The sequence below is a fragment of the Elephantulus edwardii genome, unplaced genomic scaffold (assembly GCF_000299155.1).
Source record: "Elephantulus edwardii isolate Elephantulus edwardi_28Jun2011 unplaced genomic scaffold, EleEdw1.0 scaffold00378, whole genome shotgun sequence".
Lineage (NCBI taxonomy): Eukaryota > Metazoa > Chordata > Mammalia > Macroscelidea > Macroscelididae > Elephantulus > Elephantulus edwardii.
In genome coordinates this window covers 68658-80083 of record NW_006400128.1, presented here as the reverse complement: position 1 = coordinate 80083, position 11426 = coordinate 68658, and positions in this window count along the sequence as shown.

The window sequence follows — 11426 nt, the reverse complement described above, 5'->3', positions numbered from 1 at the left end:
AAAGGTGATGCATCCTGTAGAACTGGTGTGTAGATAGGCTTTTCGGCCCTCGGGCCTGAACGAATGTCGCGCAGTTTTTGCTTCTTCGATTACCTGGGGAGATGGGAGGGGTCTGAGGCTGAACTCTAAGCTGCCCAGCCTTCAGCTAGTCAGATGCTTAACCCCTCCTCTGAGTGGCCTGCCGGATATTGTTTGATAATTTCCACATTCTTTTAGATCATCTTTCTTGGGAATGAAGACAAACATGAATCTCTTCCAATCACTTGGTCAGGTTGCTCTATTCTAAATTTCCTGCCATAGATTGGTGAGTACAAATAGGGCTGTATCTGTTGAAACATACCAATTCATATCCTATCAATTCCTTCAGCCTTATTTTGGGGTAATGCCTTCAGTACAGATTGTACATTTTCTTACATTACCACCGGTTCTGGATCATATGTTACTTTTTTAAAAGGTTCCATGTCAGTAAACTCTTGCTGATACAGTGACTGTGTATTCTTTCCATCTTCTTTTGTTGCTTCCCAGATCATTCAAGGTTTTGCCTATAATATCCTTCAGTACTGCAACTCAAGGCTTGAATTTGTTCTTCAGTTTTTTCAAGATGAGAAATGTCAAGCAATTGCTTCTCTTTTAATTTTCTAACTACCACTCTTTGAATATACAATGGACTGCTAAGACACCAAATAAGTTCATCCTACAGAGGGTGAAACCAGGCTGCTCCTTGGAGACAAGGATTCTGAAGCTTCATCTGACCTACTTTTAACATGTTGCAAGGAGGGTCCAGTTCTTTGAGAGGGACATCATGCTTGGGAGAGTGGAGGGACAGTACGAGAGAGAAGACCCTCGGTGAGATGGATTAATTCAGTGACTGGGTTAATGAGGGTAGGTGTTTCAGAGAGAGTAAGATTGGCACAGGATAGAGCAGGGTTTAGGGCTGTTGTACATAGGGTTGCTATCAGTTGCAGGCAATTTGACAGCATATAACAACAACCATTATTTGTACTTTTTTAATAATACTTTGCTTTGACTTTTTGAAGTGTCCTTAGACAGTTTCTGCTCATGTCTTTTATTTTCTCATCCCTCCCCCTTCTTTGTTTTGGCTGCTCAATACTCTAGTGCAATATTTATTACACTTCTCTAATATTCATTCTGGTCTTATCCTTATGCCCTGTCTTTATAATGACTTTTGCTTTCTTCATGGATACCCTTTAAGTAATCCCATAACTTCTCTGTTCTTCAATCATTATTGTTCAACTCATTACATCTATATTTTGAGAGGGTTTTTAAAATTCAAGGTGCAGGAATTGACAGCATACCAGCTGACACATTTCAACAAACAGATGCTAAACTGGGTATGTTCACCAGGTTGCGCCAGGAAATCTGAAGGACAATTCCCTGGCCAAATGACTGGAAGAGATCTATATTTATTATATCCCCCCCAGAAAAGGTGATCCAATAGAGTATGAAAATAATCAAACAATACCACTAATATCACGCACAAGAAAATCCTGCTGATGATTATTCAGAAATGACTGGAACAGCACATTAACAGAGAACAAAAAGTAAAGCTGGATTTAGAAGGGGTTATGGCACTAGAGACATTATTTCCAATGTTAGATAGATCATGGCTGAAAGCAAAGAGTACCAGAGGAATGTCTATTTGTGTTTCATTGACTATTCAAAGGCATTTGACTGTGTAGATCACAACAAATTGTGGCTAACCTTGGGAAGAGTGGGAATCCCAAAACACTAGACTGTACTCATATGAAACTTATACTTGGATCAGAAGGCAGTCGTCAAATCAGAGCAAGGAAACACTGCATGGTTCAAAAGTAGAAAAGGAGTACACCAGGGATGTGTCCTGTCTCCATAATTTTTCAATCTGTATGTTGAACGGATCATTCTAGAAGCTGGACCTTATTAAGAAGCTTGTGGCATCAATATTGGAGGAAATCAACAATCTGCACTATGCAGATAATACAGCCTTGCTTGCCAAAACTGAGGAAGACCTGAAGCATTTGCTACAAAAGATGGTAGTCTTCAATATGAATTGAAGTTAAACATTAAGAAGAAAAAGAGGTTGTTAACAATTTCCACTTCCTCGGCTCCATGATCAATACTCTTTGCACCAGCAGTCAGGAAATTAAAAGATTAACTGCATTAGTCTGTTGCTAGGGAACTCTCCAGGGTACAGAGAAGCAAAGATACCAGTTTAGAGACTAAAGGGTGCCGGATCCAGGCCATGGTCTTCACAATTGCATGCTATGTATCAGAGAGCTGGACAATGACCAAGGATGACAGAAGAATTGATGCCGCTGAGTTGTGGTGCTGGAGGAGTCTCAAACAGACCATGGACCTCCAGAGAACAAATAGGTCTGTCTTGGAGAGGGTAAAACCATGTTCCTTCTTGGAGGCAAGGTGTTTGAAGCCACATCTCACACATGTAGGGCACATGGACAGGAGGGACCAATCCTTGGAGAAGGACATCATGATCAGGAGAGGAAGACTCCAGATGAGATGGACTGACATAATAACTGTGACGATGGGATCAGGTGTGTCTGAGTCTGTGAGATGGGCTCAAGATAGGCAAAGGTTCAAAGCTGTTGTACATAGGGTCACTATGATTTGCAGGTGAGTTAACAGCACATAACAACAACAAAAGGCTCAAGGTTGTATTTTTATTCCTGTGGACTTGTTTTCATTTTCTTCAGCTCCAACTTGAACTTGTACATGAGTAAATGATTATCTGTTATACAATCACTCGCTGGACCTAGTCTGACTACTGATCTTGACCTTCTCCAATGATCCTTTCCACAGACCCCCCTGATGCACTCTCTTCCCAATACTAAACCATGCAGTGTTTTCCTGCTCTGTTCTGAGGACTGCTTCCAGGTCCAAGTATAGGTTTTGCATAAGCACAACCAAGTGTTCTGGGATTCCCATTCCCCTCAAGGTTAACCACAATTGTTTGTGATCCACGCAGTCAAATACCATTGCACAGTCAATGAAACACAGGTAAATATCCCTCTGATATGCTCTGATTTCTGCCAAAATCCATCTGACATTGGCGATAATGTCTCTAGTGCCAGAGCCTATTCTAAACTCAGCTTGTATTTCTGGGAGTTCTCTGTTAATGTACTGTTCCAGTCGTTTCTGGATAATCTTCAGCAGGATTTTGCTTGCATGTGATGAGTGATACTGTACAATAATTTCCACACTCAGTCAGATGACCTTTTTTTAAATGAAAATAAATATGGATTTCTTCCTCTCAGTTGGCCAGGTAACTGTCCTCCAGATTTCCTGGCACAACCTGGTGAGAACGACCAGGGCAGCATCTGTTTCCTGAAATATGTCAATTGGCATTCCATCAATCCCTGGGGCTATGTTTTTTGCCAAGTCCTTCAGAGCAGTATGAACTTCCTCACTTCCTCCTAAATCACCACTGCCTCTGGATATTAAATTCTTTCTTAAAAAAAAAAATTCTTTCTTGAAATTCTTCCACATCACCCAATTCTCTAGGAGCAACTGGTGGATTTGAACAGCATAACAGCATACCTTTGAGATTGCAGCGCAGCTTCTTCCCACTGGGTCACTAGATAGATAGACACATAGATAGATAGATAGATAGATAGATAGATGATAGATAGATAGATAGATAGATAGATAGATAGATAATAGATAGATAGATATTTAGATGATAGACATACACCCATCATTTTAACTGATTTTCCAATTGATCTTTATATTGGTTTGCTTACAAAGTTCATATACATTGTGTTTCACACTATCCTTCATTCACATTGTGTTTCATACAATTATTATCATTCATTATGTTTTATAAAATTAATCACCATTGAACTGTGCCCATTATTACCCTCTCTTTCTAGACCTCACCAAATCTTTCACATTTCCTTTACCCCCCCTCCACCCCAAAAATTGTGCAACCTATGATCTCCTCACTGCCCATCCTCACCACTCTGCTGCCCCTCTCTCCTTCTTGGATCCTCATACATGTTAAACTAATTATCTTTCTATTTATACAATAATGATATTACATAGCATTTATCCTTACGAGATTTAACTCACTCAGCAAAATGCTCTCCAGTCCCTCCCAAGTTAGGTAGTAGTTTTCGAAATCACTGTTCCTGAGTGCTGTATCACGTCAGTATACTACAATTTCTCAATCCAATCTATGGTGGGTGTACACCTGGTCTGTTTCCAGATTCTTGCAATGCTGAATAACACTGCTAAGAACATTGGTGTACAGATCTCCATTTGTGTCTCGGTATCTTCCTAGCTGTGAAATAGTTGGGTCATATTGAATTTCTACATTCAGCTTTCTGAGGAAATACCACACTGCCTTCCAGAGTGCTGTACCAGTTTACAATCTCATCAATAGTGCATGAGAGTTCCTACCTCTCCACATCCTTTTCAACATTTATTGTTTGCTGTCCTGTTGAACGTTAGCACTGCTACTGGGGTGAGATGGTATCTCATTGTGATTTTGATTTGCATCTCTTATTGCCAGTGATTTTGAGCATTTCTCCATGTGTTTATTGGACATCCAAATATCTTCCTCTGTGAAAATTCTTTCCACGTCTTTTGCCCATTTTTCTTGTGGAGGCCCTGTAGGATTCTGTAATTCTTGATATGAGACCCTTGTCTGAAATCAAATGTTTTATGCCAATTAATAGGTTTTCTTTTCACTCTGTTGGGGAAATTTTTTTATGTGCACAGGGGTTTAATATTTAGATGGTCCCATTCATCCATTTTATCCTCTCCAGATTATGCATTTCTGGCTGTGTTTCTAAGTTTCTTTATATCACAGAATAGGCCATCTAGGCTTGACCACACTTTGTCTCTGATGAACTTTATAGTTTTGGGCTTTACCACCTTGAGTTGATTTTTCAGTATGGTGTGAGATGTGGCTCCTGTTTCTGCTTTCTGCAGTTAGCAGTCCAGTTTTGCCAGCACCATTTGTCAAAGACGTTGTTATTTCACCATTTGATAGCTTTTATTTCCTTGTTGAATATCAGTTGACCACAGATAGTTGACCCATTTCAGGGTTCTAGATTCTGTCCCATTGCTCTATGTGCCTGTCATTGTACCAGTACCATGCTGTTTTGGTTACTACTGCTGTACAGAAGGTTTTGAGGTCAGGTAGTGCTACGTTTCCCACTTCATTTTTGTTTTTCAGACATGCCTTTCTTATTCACAGTCTCTTTCCACTCCAAATAATCTTGACAATTTCCCTTTTGATCTCCTTGAATAATTAATTTAGTATGTGTATAAGGATTACGTTGAACATGTAGATTCTTTTGGTAGGATTGTCATTTTCATAATATCAAGTCTTCCTATCCATGAACAGGGCACATTTTCCCATTTATATAGGTTTTTCACTGTGTGTCACAGAAATGTTTTGTAGTTTTCTTTGTATAGGCATTTTGTGTCTCTACTTAGGTTCAATCCCAAGTATCTCGATCTGTGGTTGGCTATTGTAAATGGTATTGCTTTCTTGGTTTCCTTCTCTGAGTTCTCTGTCATTGAGGAATCCCACCGACTTTTAAACATTGATCTTATATCTTGCCATTCTACTAAATTTGTCTACTAACTCTAACGGTATTCTGGTTGAGTCCTTGGGGTGTTCTTGTACACTAACATGTATCATCTGCATACAGTGATAGTTTAACCATCTCTTTGTCAATCTGGATGCCTTTTATTTCTTTCTCTTATTACATTGACCTGAAAAGCACTTCCAATACAATATTGATTAGAAGTGATGATAGTGGGCATCCTTGTCTGGTCCCTGTTTGCAATGAAAATGCTTTTAGTCTTTCTCCACTAAGAATGATATTGGCTCTTGGTTTTGTGTATATACTTTTCACTATGTTGAGGAAATTCCCTTCTATTCCAATTTTGCTGAGTGTCTTAATCAAGAAAGGGTGTTGGCTTTTGTCAAGTGCCTTTTCTGCATCTATTGCTATGATCCTATGGGTTTTATTATTTTCTTTGCTAATGTGTTGAAATAGATTAACTGTTTTTCTTATGTTGCACCATTCTTCCATACCTGTTATGAATCCCACTTGGTCATGATGAATTTTTTTTTTATGTGCTTTTGGATTCTACTGGCTAGGATTTTAAGGATTTTTACATCTATATTTATAACAGATACTGGTCTGAAGTTTTCTTTCTTGGTAATACCTGATTTTGGTATTAGGGTTATGACTGCTTCATAAAATGACTCTGGGTTGATTTTTTTTATATATATACTAACTCATTGTTGTACTATTCCCTCTCTCCCCTCCCATACCCCAGACAACTTTACAGTGTATCTCTTACTGTAGACTACTGTCATATATATATAATGTCTAATCATATATTCCTTTTTTCCTTTTTGTTTTTTTAAAAAAATATGGAATGTTTCCCTAATTTGTGTTTCACTCTTGACCAGAGGCCATGTTAATCTTCTCTATATCATTCCAACTTTAGTATATGTGCTGCTGAAGCAAGCATCAGATATTCTTTTAACACTGGTCTTTCCTTCATGTGTTCCTATGCAGTGTTTATTGTCTATCCACTCTTTTCCTATTCTCCTCCCAAACCTCATTTCAATCCTGCTTTATAACAGATGTGTTATGCAATATTTGATGCACACAGTGATTTAATCTTTAAAAAGTCACATTCAAGGGAGCTCTGGTGGCCTAGTGGCAAGACACTGACTGCACTGCAATAACGGAGGTACGCGGTTCAAATGCACCAGATGCTCTGCTGGTGAAGGAGGGGGCAATCTCCTCCTGTACCAGTCAGATCTGATTTGACGGTATACGTAAAAATAATATAATAAAAATTTAAAAAATTTTTTATTAGCATGGCCCCTGTGCAAGGATGACACGCAAATTCGGGAAGCGTTCCATATTAAAAAAAAAATTTAAAAATTTTTTTTAAAAAGTCACATTCATCAATTTTATCCTCACTTGGTTGTGTATTGCTATGTCTGCTTTTGAGTTTCAAATGTATCAAAGATAGTGAGAAATAGCAAAGTGAGAAATGTTCTTTTTAATTTTCCATTATATTTAGCAAAATAACTCAGAAAACAAAGTGAGAGTATAAACAAGTTCATGCGGTATGACAAAAAAAACCCATATTCTTGGAGATCACAATATCAAAGAGACAAATTTTATATACAGATATTAGCAATGAAGTGACTCTCAGAATGAGAACATTCAACAATGAGTGAAGTAAGTTCTAGTTATTAATGTTGTCTGAGCTACTTCCTAAACACAAATGGTTATGTTGTTATTTTATGCCGTCAAGTCGCCTGGGACTCATAGCAACCCTACGTACAACAGCCCTAAATTCTGCTCTATCCTGTGCCAATCTCACTGTCTCCATCACACCCACCCCGATTACCCCAAGTTACTGAAACAATCCACGTCATAAAGGGTCTTCCTCTCCAGTGCTGTCCCTCCATCCTCCCAAGCCTGACATATCTTCCAGTCAGTTGGCCAAGTGGTTGTTCTCCAGATTTCTTGGCACAACTTGGTAAGCACATCCAGGGCAGCATCTGTTAGCTGAAATATGTCAATGGGTATACAATCTATTTCTGGGGCCTAATTTTTGCTATTTCCTTCAAAGCAGCTTGAACTTCTTCCTTCATCACCATAGGCTCTTGCTCATATGTTATTTCATGAAATTCTTCCGTGTCTACCAATTCCTTTCCATACAGTGACTCAGTATATTCTTTCCATCGCCTTTAATACTTCCTGGATCATTTCATATTCTGCCTAAAGCATCCTTGATTTTAGCAACTCGAGGTTTGAATTTTTTTCAGTTCCTTGAGCTTAAGAAATGCTGAATGAGTTTGGCCCTTTGGATTTTCTGACTCCAGCTCCTTGCACATTTCATTGTAATATTTTGCTTTGTCATCCCGTGCTGCCTTTTGAAAGCTACTATTCAGCTCTTTGGTATCTTGAATTCTTCCTTGTGGTTTGGCTTCTCTGCCCTCCAGTGCAATCTTCAGAGTTTCTTCTGACAACCATTTTGGTCTTTTTTTTCCTCTTCTGTCTTTGCAATGACCATTTGCACTCTTCCTGGATGATACCGTTGGCATCCTCCCACAGCTGATTTAGTGTTCAAGGCCTTAAACCTGTTCCTGAGATGATTCTGAAATTCAGGTGAGATAGATTCAAAGTCATATTTTGGTTCCCATGGATTCGGGTTAATTTTCCTCAGCTTCAGCTTGAACTTGCATATGAGTAGCTGGTGGTCTGTTCCACAATCAGCTCCTGGCCTAGTTTTCACAGCTGATATTGCGCTTCTCCAGCGCAGATGTAATAAATCCAATTCCTATGCATACCATCCATCCGGTGAAATCCATGTGTATAACCTGCATTTATGTTTCTTATGAAACGTATTTCCAATGAATATTCATTGTGCAAAATTCAATCATTCTATCTCCAGCTTCATTTCTATCACCAAGTCCATGTTTTCCAACTACCAATTCTTCTTCTCTGTTCCCAACTTTTGTATTCCAGTCACCCATTATTATCAATGCATCTTGACTGAATGTTTGATCGATCTCCACCTGTAAAAGTTGGTAGAAATAATCTATTTCCTCTTCTTTGGCTCTGGTTGTTGGTGCATATATCTGAATGATAGTGCACAGAGCTATTTATTTTATGTCATTGTTTAGAAGCATTGTGTGAAATCATGTAGTTGCATATAAACAGTTTGAGGCATGACAATATATTTCTCTTCTATGTATAAAAAAAGGAGAAAGAAAAGTGTTTGTTCCATTCAACATTATAATTATCTAGTGAAAATAAACAATAAAATGTTAAATTTTCTTTAAAAAAATAGATTGATGCAATGACTCAGTAATGGGCTTGAGCACAATGGAGATTATGAGAATGGCACAAAATCAGGGAGGGTTTCATAGAGTTGCTATGAGTCTGAGTCAACTCAACAAACCCTAACAAAGTATCAGTAACAAAAAAGGTGAGACATTCTGAACCATGCAGCAGAGATTCCCAATGTAACATGGACTACTAGGAGTACAAACAGATTCGTCTTAGAAAGATTGAAACCATGATGCTCCTTGGAGGCAAGGATTTGGAAGCTTTGTCTGACATACATTGGAAATGCTGCGAGGGACCAGTTCCTAGAGAGCAACATCAAGGGTAGAAGAATAGTGCAACAGAGGAAGACCCTGGTTGAGATGGACTGACTCAGTGACTGGGATAATAGGGGTAGGAGTGTGAGAGAAAATGAGGTTGTCTAAAGATAGAGCAGGGTTCAGAGCTGTTGTCATAGGGCTGTTGTGAGTCACAAGCATCTCGATGGCACATAACAACAACCACAGCACCAAGAGTTTTAATTCTGGATCCATTGTCATCCATTTGATGACATTGTTGACAATTTCAATCTCTGCCTACAGAACCAGTGGTGAGGATTTCTGTGTTATAATGTTGAGGCATACTACGTATTAAAGGCTGTAGCCTTTGATCTTCTGCAGCAAGTATTTCAAGTGCTTCTCACATTCAGCAAGCAAGGTTGTATATTTTGTATAGCACAGGTTGTTGATGAACCTTTTTCCAATCCTGATGCCACACTCTTCTTTAGAAAGTTCAGCCTCTCAAACAGTTTGCTTAATATGCAGACTGAATAGGTATGGAGAAAAAACACAGTCAGGAGGCACATTTTTCTCGATTTTAAACCATGCACTGTTCCCTTGCTCTGTTCAGACAACAGCTGTCATTGTTGTTGTTGTTATGTGCTGTCGAGTCACCTGCAACCCATAGTGTACTGTTCTAAGCCAGTCTCACTGACTCTGATACACCTACCCCCATTGCCCTAGTTACTCTATCAATCCATTTCACCCAGGGCCTTCCTCTTCTGCACTGTCGCTCCACTCTTCCAAGTATGATGTCCTTTTCCAAGGATCGGTACCTCCTGGCGACATGCCCATGGTATGTGAGATGGAGCTTCACAATCCTAATCTCCAAGGAGAAACTTGGTTTCACCCTCTCCAAGACAGACTTATTTGTGTTCTTGGAAGTCCGTGGTATGTTCAAGACACTTCTCCAGCACCATAACTCGAAGGCATCAATTCTTCTTCTATCCTCCTTAGTCATTATCAACCTCTCTGATGCATAGCAAGTAACTGAAAAGACCATGGACTGGATCAGGAGAGCCTTCGTCTTTAGACTGACATCATTGCTTCTCAGTACAAGGTCCTTGACAACAGATTTACCTAATGCAATTTGTCTTTTGATTTCCTGACTGCTGGTGACAAAAGTGTTGGTTGAGGAGCCAAGTAAGCTATAACTGTCAACAACCTCAATCTCTTCTTTATCCATCAAGGTGCTGCCAATTGGCCCAGTGATGAGAATCTTTGTCTTCTTGATCTTGAGTCCCAACCCATATTGACGACCACAGTCCTTCACCTTCTGCAGCAAGCACTTCAGGTCCTCCTCAGTTTCAGTAAGCAAGGTTGTGTCATCTGCATAACATCAGTTGTTGATAAGTCTTCCTCCAATCTTGATGCCACATTCCTACTCTTAAAGCCCAGTTTCCCAAGTTATCTGTTCTGCATATAGATGGAAAAAGTATGGAGAAAGGACACATTCCTGACACATTCCCTTCCTGATTTTGAACCAGTGTTTCCTTGCTCTGTTCTAAGGACTGCTTCCTGGTCAAAGTTGAGGTTTTACATAAGCACAATCAAGTGTTCTGGGATTCCCATTCTCCTCAAGATTAACAACAATTTGTTGTGATCTACACAGTCAAATATCTTTGCATAATCATTGAAAAACAAATAGACATCCTTTTGGTACTCTTTGATTTCTCACAAGATCCATCTGACACTGGCAATACTGTCTCTAATGCCACGGTCTATTTGAAACCCAGCTTTTATTTCTGGTCATTCTGTGTCAATGTACTGTTCCAGTCATTTCTGGATAACTGCCCCCAGGATTTTTCTTGTGTGTGATATGAGTTATATTGTACTATAATGTCCACACTGTCAGATCACCCTTTTTTGGAATGGGAATAAATACGGATCTTTTCCAATCAGCTGGCCTCCAGATTTCTTGGCAAAACCCGGTTAGCATGTCCAGGGAAATATCTGCTTGTTGAAATATGTCAACTGGTATTCCATCAATTCCCGGAGCTTTATTTTTTTGCCAAGTCACACAGAGCAGCTTGAACTTCCTCCTCCTTCATCACCATTGCATCTTGATCATACGTTGTTTCTTGAAATTATTCAGTGTCAGCCAATTCTTTTTGGTACAGTGACTCTGTAGTACACACCTTCTTTTAATTCTTCCTGGATCATTCAATATTCTGCCCATAGCATCCTTAAGTATTGCAACTCACAGCTGAAGTTGATCTTTAGTTCCTTTAGTTTAAGAAATGAAAAAAAAAAA